A 13,487-nucleotide genomic window follows, 5' to 3' on the forward strand; every position below is an offset into this window, starting at 1 on the left:
ACCTAAATATATATGTATATATATAGAGAGAGAGAGAGATCTGCATAGGCTCTCTCGCTGAGGTCCAGTTGTGTCTACCACTTTGCAATCCCATGAATTGTAGCCTGCCAGGCTCCTCTGTCCATGGAATTTTCCAGGTAAGAATACTGGAGTGGGTTGCCCTCTCCTACTCCAGGGGATCTTCCCCAACCAAGGATGGAACCCAAGTCTGCGGCACTGGCAGGCAGATTCTTTACCACTGAGCCACCCGGAAAGCCCCATGCTTATATGAAGAGGGAGAAGAATATAGAAAGGTCCGTTTTAGGTTCTTAATACGGGTTTCCTGGGGATGAAGATGCTTCTAGGGTGGGGACCAATGAAGAGTCAAGAAAAAAAAGGAAAAGAAAAAAAGAGCAGACTTGATGTGATAAGACCAAACAGTATATGCAGTTAATTGCAACATTCGTAAATGTAGAGGTACGCATATGTTTCAGTTCAGTTCAGTCGCTCAGTCGTGTCCGACTCTTTGCAACCCCATGAATCGCAGCACACCAGGCCTCCCTGTCCATCACCAACTCCCGGAGTTCACTCAAACTCACATCCATCGAGTCGGTGATGCCATCCAGCCATCTCATCCTGTCATCCCCTTCTCCTCCTGCCCCCAATCCCTCCCAGCATCAGTCTTTTCCAATGAGTCAACTCTTCGCATGAGGTGGCCAAAGTATTGGAGTTTCAGCTTTAGCATCAGTCCTTCCAATGAACACCCAGGACTGATCTCCTTCAGAATGGACTGGTTGGATCTCCTTGCAGTCGAAGGGACTCTCAAAACTTAAAAATGTTTAATTCTCCAGCGGGCTGAGCCGCGGAGGAGGCACTGGACTTCCCGCCGCGGAGCTCTTGGCTGGGCTCCCCGCGGGCTGGCAGCGGAGGCTGCGCGCGCCCGGGCGGCGAGCGGCTGGCGGCCCGGCGGGTCCCGGCGCCTGCGGGCGCGCTGCCCCGGCACCGCGTCGGGGACGCGGAATCCCTCACCTGGAGGGCGGCAGACACCGCCAGCCCCGGAGACCGCGCGGGGATTTTCCAGTGGGGGCGGAGGCTCCTGAAAGGCGCCTTGTCGGCCCACGAGGGGCAGAGACGGTGCGGACAGCGAGGCCCGGGGGAGGAGGACCCCGGCTGCTCCCCTCCAGGGCCGCACCTCGGACCCCTTGGCCGCTCATCAGCCCTGAAGGTTGGCAGGAGGCCGGAAGCTGAGCGCAGGGGCGAGCGGTACCTGCAAGGGGGCTGGGAGCTCACGCCCAGCTCTCCGCAGAATTTGTGCACAGAATTGTGCGTTATTGTAGAGACCAAGAGTGGCTTGGACCCGCCCTGGGAGTTGTCCGTGTTCGTGGCGCCCCTTCCCTGGGGCCTAACACTGTGCCTGGCACTTTACATGGCGTTTAAAAAGCACCATTTGTATGGTGAACTACAGTGCCTTCAGCAGGCACTGTTAGGAAGCGCTCCTCCCCGCCCCCCACTCCCTGCCGCCCGACTCCAACAGCCATGTACTTCCTCCAGAACCCTGGGGGCTTTCCTGTTCTGGTGGCATCCTATGTAACGGGCTTGATCATTCTGCTTCTCTGAGCCTGTGTCCTGCTCGGCTCCCCCACCCCACCCCAGGGCTGCCCTGAGCACAGGGGTGTAAGGGACAAGTTTGACTACTTGCTGTCCAACGCATAGTAGGTTATCTATCACCGAAATTTACTACAGCAGGGCAGAGGAAGAGGACATTTGAGTGACATTTGGTTCTCTCCATGTCCTTTGAATGGAAAATCCGATTAGGTCTTAGATATTCTGCTGTCCTTACCAAGACAGGAAGGAGAAATATAGCCTGAGCTCTGGGCCTGGGGGCAGGATGTGATGTGACAAAACTTATAGCTTAAAAAAAAAAAAAAAAACTAGAGCACAAAGTTTAAAGGTAGAGTCAAGGGGGCCAAGAAGCCTCTCCCATTTCCTTGCCCTGGGCTGTTTGCCAGGAGAAAGGAAAATGCTTCCAGAAAGCCCAACTTGGGGTTTAGCAGCTCCAAGGGAAAAATTTTCTACCTGGAACTAAAGCAAGAACTAGGTTGCAACCCAAAGTCTTCTAACTTCCACTGTGACTAGAGAATTGCAAGAGAGAAGCAACAGGGAGGTGTGTGGGAGGGTGGGGTGGGGGTAGGGATGGAAATAACACTGGACTTGGGGTCACGGTCTGGACTGAGCCCTGGTCTCAGCTATTGGTGGCGCAGTGGTAAAGAATCCACCTGGCAATGCAGGGGATGCAAGAGACAGGTCTGGAAGATCTCCTGGAGGAGGAAATGGCAACCCACTCCAGTATTCTTGCCTGGAGAATTCTATGGACAGAGGAGCCTGGCAGACTGCAGTCCATGGGGTCGCAAAGAGTTGGACACTACTGAGCAACTGAGCACACACGTACACACACACATTCAGCCACTTAGATTAGCCCCTTAGCCTTGGGAAAGGTCCTTGACTTCTCTGAACCTCAGTTTCCTTGTCTCTGGCCTAAAAATAATAGCCCATTTGAGTCATGTGACAATCTACTATGGGATGGATGAGTATGCATCTCAGTTCTCTGTATGCAGCAGGTCCTCAGCTAAAGGCTTCAGGTCAAAAAGATATTTGCATCGCAATGTTCATTGCAGCATTATTTACAGCAGTCAAAGGTGGAAACAACCCAAATGTCTATCAATAGACGAATGTTTAAACAAAACGTGATATAGCCATACGATGGAATATTATTCAGTCATCAAAAGGAACAGAATTCTGATCCGTGCTACAACACGGATGAACCTTGAAAAGATTATGCCAAGTAAAAGAAGTCAGGCACAAAAGGATAAATCCTGTATGATTCCACTTGTACGAGGCACCAAGCAAATTCATAGAGACAAAAAGTATTACTAGAACAGAAGTTACCAAGGGCTGAGGGTAGGAGAAATGGAGAGTTCTGCTCATGTTCAGTTGTGTCTGACTCCCTATGGACTGTAGCCCTCAGGCTCCTCTGTCCATGGAATTTTTGAGACAAGAATACTGGAGTGAGTTGCCATTTCCTCCTCCAGGGGATCTTCCCAACTCAGAGATCAAACCCATGTCTCTTGCGTCTCCTACATTGGCAGGTGGATTCTTTACCACTATCGCCACTTGGGAAAAGTGAAAGTGAAAGACACTCAATCGTGTCCAACTCTTTGTGACCCCATGGACTATACAGTCCATGGAATTCTCCAGGCCAGAATACAGGAGTGGGTAGCTTTTCCCTTCTCCAGGGAATCTTCCTAACCCAGGAATCAAACCCAGGTCTCCTGCATTGCAGGCAGGTTCTTTACCAGCTGAGCCACAAGGGAAGCCCAGTTATTGCTCTGGGTACAGATTTTCTGTTTGAGATGATGAAAACCTTTTGGAAACAGATAGTGGTGATGGTTGCACAGCAGTGTGATGATACTTCATGCCAATGAGTTATGCACTTAAAAATAGTTTAAATGGCAAATATTATATGTCTTTTACCACAGTAAAGATCTTTTTTAAAAAGGTGGGGATGAGGGGAACCTGTTTGTGAAAATTCTGTTTTTGGCAGCACTTTTGTGATAGTTCCCAACTGGACACAGCTCAAATGTCTGTCTACAGTAGAATGGGTGAAGTATTGTCTGTTCATGTACGGGGATGCTAGGCAGTCTTGAAAATAAATGACAACTACACACAACAATCTGGGTGGATCTGACAGACGTGATGTTGAGTGAAAGAAGCCAGACATGAAAGAGAACGTCCTGTATGATTCCATTTATGCAAAGTTCAAAAACAAGCAAAACGGATCTGTGGTGCTAGGGGTCCGGATAGGGTTCCCCTTGGGGAGTGATGATTGGAGAGAGCACAAGAGGGTTTCTAGGGGCTGGCAGTGTACTTGGTAACTGATCTAGATGCTGTTACCTGATTGTGGTCACTTTGGGAAAATTCTCCAGGCTATTTTACACTTATCCTGTGTGTTCTTTTCTATATGTATGTTTACTTCAACAAAACATTAAAAAAAAAAATCCTTGTTCATGTCCTGAATGGTGAATGGGAATGGTGAACCAGAAAGTCAAGCCTGATTTATACGCTTAATCTGTGCCAAGCCAGGGAGACTATGAAGCCAGATTTGTAATTCTCTACACTGCTTGCAATTTGTACTGCTCCCACCTCCCCCTCCCCACCCCCAGGCCCCATGAGCTATAACCAATTAGTTTTGAAATCTAAATAGCCGGCTTTCCACAGCTCACACTGCCGGGGACCTGGAGGGGAAGGAGGTACACCCCAGCAACAAGGAGAGGCCCTGATCCTCAAGCTCACAGCCTGTGGAGCTGAACCCACCAGCCTGGCCCCCTCCCGGACTTGCAGGTATACAGTAGGCACCCAGCAAATACTTGTGGATGGGCTGTGTGTAATCAGAATTCTTCAAGTGCACCCCTCAGATCTGACTGCCCCCAATATCAGGGAAGGGCTGTTGGCAGCCCCTTGGGGAGTTGCCTGCAAGGACTTGGGGCCTTGGGGGTCTAGAGAAAAGGTTGCCCCTTCCTCTGGCATCGGAAGCCCACTGCCCAGCTATCCTCCCGGACGCTGTGAGGAGAGCAGATACAAACGCCTGACTTGGCCCTGGCTGACCCAAGGTGACTCCCGACGCCAAACAACCTGGCAGTTGGGGTCTGGGGGAGGGGATAATTTATATTTATGCCTGGTGACAAATTGCTAAATAATAGATCTGGCTGGGGTTTCGGTTTCTTCCCCAGCAGCTTAACCAATGTGTTGGCCTGTTGACTCAATCAGCAAGCTATTTTGGCCCTGTGGGGACCCAGAGCTTGGTTTCTGCTCCGGGAGGCCTTCCCCTTTCTCCCATGTATTTGGGCTTCCCCCAGGTTTGTGTTTGTTTGTGTTTGTTTGTCTGCCTGTCTGGGGCCCTGAGGGTTGAAGGCAGCCTGGGCCTCTGCCAGACTCCAGGTTTTTACATGGCCTGGGGCACGTGGCCCTGGGGAAGCAGACTCCTGCTTGCACGGGTATATCTCATGTGTATATGGTGAACAAAACAGCTGCATCTCTTTCTCTTTGTCCCAGTAAATGCTGTCCTCCCGGTCCTTCCGGCCCCATCTGCCTTTCTCCCCACAGAAAACAGTCGGCTGCTCTTGGTATTAACGACAGGGACGGGGGTGCCTGGTGGGCTGCCGTCCATGGGGTTGTGCAGAGTCGGACACGACTGAAGCGACTCAGCAGCAGCAGCAGCAGCAACATAAGTCCTCACGTGGGAATAGTGTTTATGGTTTATGAAACCCTTTCACAGCATCATATCATTTGACCCTCCCATAGTCCTCGGTTTGGGGCTGAGGCTCAGGGAGGTTTGGGGGTCTACCTAAGGTCATGTACTCATAAGAGTCCACGTGGCGCAATCAGCTTGTTTGGCTGTTAACCGAAAGGTTGGAGGTTTGAGCCCACCGAGGGAGACTGCCCCTGTGATCTTTTGGGCTATCCTGATAGCTCAGTTGGTAAAGAATCCGCCTGCAATGCAGGAGACCCTGGTTCGATTCCTGGGTCAGGAAGATCTGCTGGAGAAGGGATAGGTATCCACTCTAGTATTCTTGGGCTTCCCTTGTGGCTCAGCTGGTAAAGAATCCACTTGCAATGTGGGAGACCTGGGTTTGAGTCCTGGGTTGGGAATATCCCCTGGAGAAGGGAAAGGCTACCCACTCCAGTATCTTGGCCTGGAGAATTCCATGGACTGCCTAGCCCATGGGGTCGCAAACAGTCAGACACAACTGAGCAACTTTCATTCATATACTCATAAAGGTCAGAGCATATCTTTTGATTTCTGGTCCCATCTTCTCTTCCTTGATCCAAGTGGCCCCCTTGCCTTTGGAGACTGGGGCAGAGGCTGCTAGCTGCCACCATAAATCCATTTCCCCTTCTTCCTTAGCAACAGAACCTCCATTTTATTCAAGGTAACATCGTGCTCAGGCAAAAGAAACATTCCTAGCACTCACTTGCAGCTGTGGTTTGTAGGCAGGAACTTCAGGAAAGCTCCTTAAAAGGGGGGCATAAACCCTTTTTACCTTATCTCACTGCCTGGAATTCAGTGATAATGGCTGGAGCTCAGTGGCCATTCTGGACAGTGAGGTGACCTTGAGGGTAAAAGCTATGTACTAAGACAGTAAAGCAGAAATAGATGGGTCCTGCGTCTTAGATCACCAGAGAACTCCTATGCCAACCCAGACTTCCTACTTTCAGATTTCTTTTACACGAGAGAAATTAGCTTCTCTTTTGTTTAAGCCACTGCTGGTGGGCTGCCGTCCATGGGGTTGTGCAGCCAAGTTGAATCACTCCAGATCCAGGGACCCCATTTCTGGTGATACACAGTCTCTCCTGCACCCTTTCCTGCTTACTCACTTGGAATCTAGAGGGCTCTCTCCTCACGGTTCTCAGCTCTCATAGTTTGCATATGCTGGGCCTGGGTCATGAGAGCTACCCCAGGCAGGCACCTCTCTGGGTCCCTTGAACCCCCTGAGAATTCTAGAGAACAAATGCATTGCAGAGTTTCTTCTGTTAGTTCCTATGGCCAAGTGAAACCACTGAAGGAGGAGAACACATGAAAATTCCAAGCGCCTGGCAAATTGCCTGGACTGGATTCTTCTGAGGGCCGGTTGACAAACATGCTTCCAGCTCCCCTTCATCCCTCCAGGCTTCCAAAGGGTAGAACAGAGAGTTCATCATTTGGCCCCTATGCCTCATCTGCACCCCTGCTCCCCGAGAACCATAGAGTGCATGCATTCATGGCCATGTGACTCTCTACCAGTAAAACCTTTTGAGCATCCACTCCTAGGAGATGCGTGTTTGTTGACTCAAGAATTACAGACTCACGCCTATTAGTGTGCACATGTGGAGCTGCATGTAACTGAAAGCCCAGGCAGTGATGGCTGACTCGAGCACCTTGACTGGCTGGGGAGGGTGGGCTCAGCGTGATGCATCAGATCACGGATGTCATTAAGAGCTGGGCTCTCTCTGGCTTCCTGAAGTTCCTCCATCCTTAACTTATCCTCCATCCTCCATCCTGCCTCTTCAATGTCATGTGTTAACATGGTGTCTGCCTTCTCAGTAGGACAAGGGGGTCAGGGGCAGTGCCAGCCTGCGACACTCTGGCACCTTCCCCTCTCTAAGAAACAAAGTGTCTTTTCCAGAAACCTCTGGTGAGGGTGTCCTTATGCCTCCTTGTCCAGCACTGGGTCGCATGGCTTCGTGGGTCACAGAGGAGTCCGGGAAGTTATCAGGTAACAAGGGAAAAGGGAGGTGGGAATGGAATGGCTGTTGGGTGGTCACCCCATAGAGTCTGCAATACATATATACTACTGGGCTAATGTATTAGGTATATGATAAGATCCACATTAAAAATAGGGATTTTAAAATCATGAGATAGGGGCTTCCCTGGTTTTCCAGTGGTTAGGACTCTGACTTCCACTGCAGGGTAAATGGGTTCAATCCCTGTTTGGGGAACGAAGATCCCACAAGCTATGAAGCTCAGCCAAAAACATTAAAAAAAAAAAAAAAAAAAGAAGAAGCATGAGATTTAAAAAATAGAAATTCTAACATTAATTCCCACACAATTCCTGGGGCACAAGCACCCGCTTTGGAAACCGTCTCTGTAGCCAAAAAGACCTGAGTTAAATCTTGGCTCTGCTACTTATTAACTGCCACCTTGGCAAATTCCTTAATCTTGTCAAGCCTCACTTTACTCATTTGTAAGGTGGCGATAGTAATGGGACCCATCTGATAGGGTTTTGTAACAGTGCCGGGTACCTTTGAAGAAAACAATATTAGAATAGTAAGATGTCTTCCTTCGACATCAGCTTTCCATTTACGGGCAAGGGATGGTGATGGGGAGAGTTAAAATTTTGAAACTATTGAAAGCAACAGTGAGTCCTCAAAGAACATTTTGATTATGCCCATCATTTAAGTATCCAGGTGTTTTTCATTTCTAAAGCTTTTGAGCCACATTCTGAGGATTCCTACCTACCAGGACACAGGACCAGAGTCCTGCCAATATTTTCCTAGCATTGCCACTCCCTGCTGCAAGCCCCTGGTTTCATGATTCTGCTCTCTTGGCCTCAGCTGCAGCCTGGGAAGATTGGGCTAGAAGGTGTCACGCCTGTCCCTTCTTCTTCAGTTTAGGGCATCCCCTTGGTCAGTTCTGGCTCCTGTGGCGTCTCTCTGCCTGGTCTCTCCCCACTCCCACTCCAGTCCCAAAGCCCCGAGTCCTGCCTCTTGTGGCTTGCCCTCCCTTTCCCTGGCCTCTGGTAATTCTGCCCTTTTGAAAGTGCTCTCTATCCCAGCGTCCTATAAGATTCCAAGTCCCTCTAGGGAGAAGGCAGCAGGAAGGTCTGGTCTCTGCTAGAGATGAGACCTGGTTTTGAGTTATTTTCTGCCCTAGATTCAGAGCACTTTCGGTGTGCAAGGTCATGTCCTAAGGTCTTTATACGTTTTAACACACATAATGCTCAGAGGTGGCTACTCTTATCACCATCATCATCATCAATCCCACTTTTAAAACGAGAAGAATGTGGCACAGAGAGGTTAAGCACCTTGCCCAAGGTCACACAGCTGGCAACAGGCACAGCTGGCAACAGGCACAGCTGCGTGTTTTCCCAGGCACTCTGGGTCTACAGCCCATGCTCTTAACCACTGTGTTAGACAGTATCTGATTTCTTTGTCTCCTGTGATTTGGGGCTAGTTATTTAACCTTGTCGTTTTTGTAAATGTGGAGCCATTTGAGAGTATATTACAGACATCACGTCACTTCACCCTAAATATTCAGTGTGTCTCTACCTGGCATTTTTCAGTATAACCTCAGCACCTCATCAATTTTGGAAATTTAACGCTGATACAAAGCTATCATCTAATGTAATGTTTATCTTCAAATGTCCCTGTCCCCAATAATGTCCTTTGTAGCTTTTCACTTTTTCAATATAGAGTCCAGTCAGGACCACACACTGGGGGAATTCCCTGGCTGTCCAGGGGTTAGGACATTGTACTTTTACTGCCGAGAGCATGGGTTCAATCCCTGGCCGGGGAACTAAGATCTCACAAGTCACATGGCACAGCCAAAACAAAACAAATCCAAAGACTACACGTTGTATTTAGTTATAATTTTTTAAAAACTTTTTTTTAATTGAGATATAATTCGTATGCCATAAAACTCACCCTTTTTAAAAGTAATTTCATTTGTTTGGCTGTGCTGGGTCTTTGTTGCTGCACGGGCCTTCTGTAGTTGTGGTGAGCAGGGGCTGTACTCTAGTTACGGGGGACGGGTTTCTCACGGCAGTGGTTTCTCTTGCTCCAGAGCAGGGGCTCTGGGTGCACACGCTTCCGTAGTTACAGTGCGTGGGCCCAGTAGGTGCAGCTCCCGGGCTCTAGGGCACAGGCTCAGTAGTCGTGGCTCACGGCTTAGTTGCTCCTTGGCATGTGGAATCTTCCTGGACCAGGGATTGAACCTGTGTCTCCTGGATTGGCAGGCGGATTCTTTACCGCTGAGCCACCGGGTAAGCCCCCAAATTCACCCTTTTAAAGTGTATAATTCAGAGGTTGTTGTTGTTGTTTTTTTAAGTATATTCACAAAGTTGTGAAACTGCTACTATTTTCTAATTCCAAAAAAATTTCATCATTCCCCAAAGAAACTCTGTACCCACTGGCAGTCACTCCGCATTCCCCCGTAGCAACCACTGATCTATTTTCTGTCTCTATGAATTTATCTCTTCTGGACATTTCATACACATGGAATCATATAATCTGTAGCCTTTTGTGTCTTGTTTCTCAGCATGTTTTCAAGGTTCATTCATGTGATAGCGTGGATCAGAACTTCCTTTTAAAGGCTGAATAATATTCCCTTGTATGGATATACCATATTTTGTTAATCCATTTATTTGTTGATGGACACTTGTGTTGTTTCTTCTCATTGGCTGTTATGAATTTTTTTGGGGTCCAGGCTGTTATTGTTCAGAATGTTCCTCCATTTGGATTCTCTGATTAGTTTCAGATTCACTCTATCTGTTTTCATAACCTAACAAATGACTTTCTCTCTCTGCTGAGCTCGGCCGGGGCCTTCATCTCTGCCCAGCCATGTTGCTGGCAGGTGGAACAGCCTGTTAGAGGCAGAGTTCCTCGCTTCCCCAACAAAGCGGTGCTGTGCTCATGCCCACTGCCCACAGTCCCTGCCACTGCCCTCCCTGCCCTGTGGGCACAGAACCTCAGAGTTATTTCAGGCCCTTTCGTGGTAGACCTGGCCTGGGAAAATCTGAGGTCCTGGCGGCTGGACACAACTGCCTTCCTCAGAAGCGTGAAGGTCATTCCCTGGGCTTGGCTTCTTTGGTCTGGTGGTCCAGCCCCTTGCTTCTGGTTCCCACTGACCCCCAGCAGTCACCCCCTGGCAACCAGTGCGAGGGAGCAGAATACACATCACTGGGATGGGCTTCCTGTTGACAAACGCCGGCTTGTGGCATCGGGTGTGGTTAAGGCTCAAAAGAGCGTCTATCTAAAAATGGGCCCTTTCTGCTCAATGGACTCAGAGCACGTGTGTCTTTGAGTCATTGCTGTTTCCTTCACTCAGGCAAAAATGACCTTTCTTCCCCCGCTGGTTTCCTCTGTGCAGCCCCAGCAGTCCCACAGCTATGAAAATCTGGAGTCTCTTCCCTCCTGGACCTCTTCCCCAGATTAACAGCTCAGCGTTCCTGGCAAAATCCACAGGCTAGCTAGGACTGGTGCTCCATAGCTGTTTGTTTTTCTCTTTAAGAGCAGAATGAGGCAGGACTTCTGAATCACCTCCTGACTCGCTGTGTGGCTTTGAACAAGCCACTTGGCCACTCTGTGCTCCAGTTTTCCCAGTTGGAAATGAGAGAATGGATGATGCCATTCTTTGCAGCATGTAAGCACAGACAGGTTTGTTTATGGTTGAGACCATGGAGCAAGCAACCAGGATGGGGTGAACCTCCTTCCTTGGAGATGCAGATGTTTAACAATAGGTCAGATCCCCATTTGGCCATCCTGGTAGATAAAGAGGTGGTTGTAGAAAGACCATGAGCTTTAGGGACAGATATTCCCAAGGCCAAAACTCATCTCTCAGTATCCTACTAGCTGTGTGGCCTCGAGCAAGTTAATATCTGTGACCCTTTGTATCATAGGGATAATAGTAGCTTTTCCCGGAGTTGATGGAGATATTAAGGGTGGTGACATCTGAAAAGTGCTAAGGACAGTTTCTAGTATGTTGCAGAAGCCCAATAAACCATTGATATTGAGAAAGTACAGTCAAATCGGTAGCAGTGCGGTAGTTCCTTAGGATACATCCAAATCCTTAATCCTCTCTGTTGGCCAGTTTCTCATGCTGAGTTTTAAGGCAGCTAAGTTAGTGTTGTTGGACAAATACTGGGGTATCTTCCCGGAAATTAAGGCCCCTTATCTCCCATCCTTTTTGTTTAGCCCAGTTTTCACCTGCTTGGAAAACAGAAGCAAACAGAAACGGGTGGCAGAAGGTCCCAAGTTATCTCAAGGAAAACCTTCCGGAGGGGGAGATACTGCAGGGCAAGGCTGTGAACCAAATTCCACCTGTGGGGTCCTAGCTCCCTGGGAGGCTCATGGGTTCCAGCCTCCCTGGTGGCCTAGCTCTGGGTGGACCACCCAGGGGGTGAGATTTCAGGGCTGTCCAGACGCAAATCCTCCCTGTCTTGTGGGCTAATTCTTGATAGTCCTCTAAGCCCATGGACTTAAAGCTTTGATCCCTGCTGGAGAGAGATCCACCTGGGAAAAGACATCATTTAATCCTCTTCAATCATGTGATCCTCAATGTATGTGACTCCAGCAGAAATTGCAGGTTGTCCTCCTGTCTCATTACCCTCCATCTTCATTTTGTAACAGAACCCCCACATTCTGGCCGTCTGGTCACAGCAGGGTTTCTCAGCTGTGGTGATTTTCAATATTTTGGGCTGGATGATTCTTGTTGGGTGGGGGGCGGGGTATTCTGTGCTTTGTAAGACATTTAACAGCATCCATGGCCTCTACCAATGACCCCCTCTCTAGACACTGACAAGTGTCCCCCTGGGAATGGGGACAAACTTTCCCCTGTTGAGAACGCCTGAGTCATAGACTACATTTCCCAGCCTCCCTTGCAGCTAGGTGTGGCTATGTGACACCATTCTGGCCAATGACGCATGACTTGATGTAGGTGCTGTAGCCATGTGAGCAACTGCCAGTTTTCCTTAAAGGGCAGCATGCTAGAGTGAGAACACAGTGTTAGAAGCTGGGAGATGAAAGCTGAAGGTCAAGGGGTGCAGAGCAGCTACAGAGAAGGAATCGGGATGCCCAGCCTGGGAGCTGCCATATCCACCCAGCTGCCTATGCTTAAACAGCTGTGTGTGAGAGAGAAAAATAACCTTCTGTCTTGTTGGCCATTGGAGCCACTGTGATTTTGACCTTTGTAACAGCTCCTGAAACTACATCCCAATTGACATAAGGGATTTGTCACCTCCTTTCCTGACTGCAGAGGGTGAGAGAGGAAGTGAGAACATGAACGCAGGAATAAAGGAGTGAATGACTAAACCTGCCTCTATGGAACCCCCCTAAGTTCCAGGCGCTGTGCCAGGGGTTTTTGTGAACGCTACTCTTAGTTAGTTCTCCACAGATTCTACAGGAGAGGCACTGTTATCCCTGTATTTCTCACAGAGGAGGCCAAGGCTCAGAGAGGTTGAATGACTCGTCCACATTACACAATCAGCCAGGGACAACAGGATTCAGCTCTGTGCCTGAAAGGCCCCCCAACGCCCACCCCGGCCACATGCTGCTCCTTTGATTGAGAAACTCTGCAGACAGGAGGCTCCAGTAAGGACGCCTCTGCCTTCAGAATAACCTTGTCACACAAACCTTGTTCCTGTCTCCACCCCAGTACTCTGTCTGCTCGTCTCACACCCCTGTTCAACGTTGCTCATCTCCAAGAAGTCTTCAGGCTTGCCTGCCCTTTTCTGCTTCTCTACCTTTACTCAGGCCAAGCTTACTTAGCCCCCTTGGTCTGCTAAGTTGCTTCAGTCATGTCCGACTCTGCGCGACCCCATAGACGGCAGCCCACCAGGCTCCCCCGTCCCTGGGCTTCTCCGGCAAGAACACTGGAGTGGGTTGCCATTTCCTTCTCCAATGCACGCAAGTGAAAAGTGAAAGTGAAGTCGCTCAGTCGTGTCCGACTCTTAGTGACCCCATGGACTGCAGCTCGCCTGGCTCCTCCATCCATGGGATTTTCCAGGCAAGAGTACTGGAGTGGGGTGCCATTGCCTTCTCCAGCCCCCTTGGTCTAGGATGCTATTAACACCCTTCCAAATCCCTACCCCCCAAATCTGCTGACTCAGAGCCCTTTGGCAGGACTCGGCTCAGACATTGCCTCCTACAAGAAGCCTTCCTTGACTACACCCTTCTCAGTCAGACGAAGTCCCTCTCTT

At 49.4% G+C, this 13,487-nt stretch overlaps 1 long non-coding RNA gene across 1 annotated transcript in view; it reads left to right on the forward strand.

The window, feature by feature from the left end:
- LOC138985047 (uncharacterized) overlaps positions 1-7,289 on the forward strand; it is a 90,015-nt gene extending 82,726 nt beyond the window's left edge. Inside the window, exons 3-4 of the long non-coding RNA XR_011462283.1 lie at positions 4,255-4,377; positions 7,200-7,289. This is a non-coding gene — a long non-coding RNA (uncharacterized lncRNA). The remainder of the gene's footprint in view (positions 1-4,254; positions 4,378-7,199) is intronic.
- The last annotated feature ends 6,198 nt before the right edge of the window (positions 7,290-13,487 follow it).

This window comes from Bos mutus, chromosome 23, assembly GCF_027580195.1.
Source record: "Bos mutus isolate GX-2022 chromosome 23, NWIPB_WYAK_1.1, whole genome shotgun sequence".
NCBI lineage: Eukaryota > Metazoa > Chordata > Mammalia > Artiodactyla > Bovidae > Bos > Bos mutus.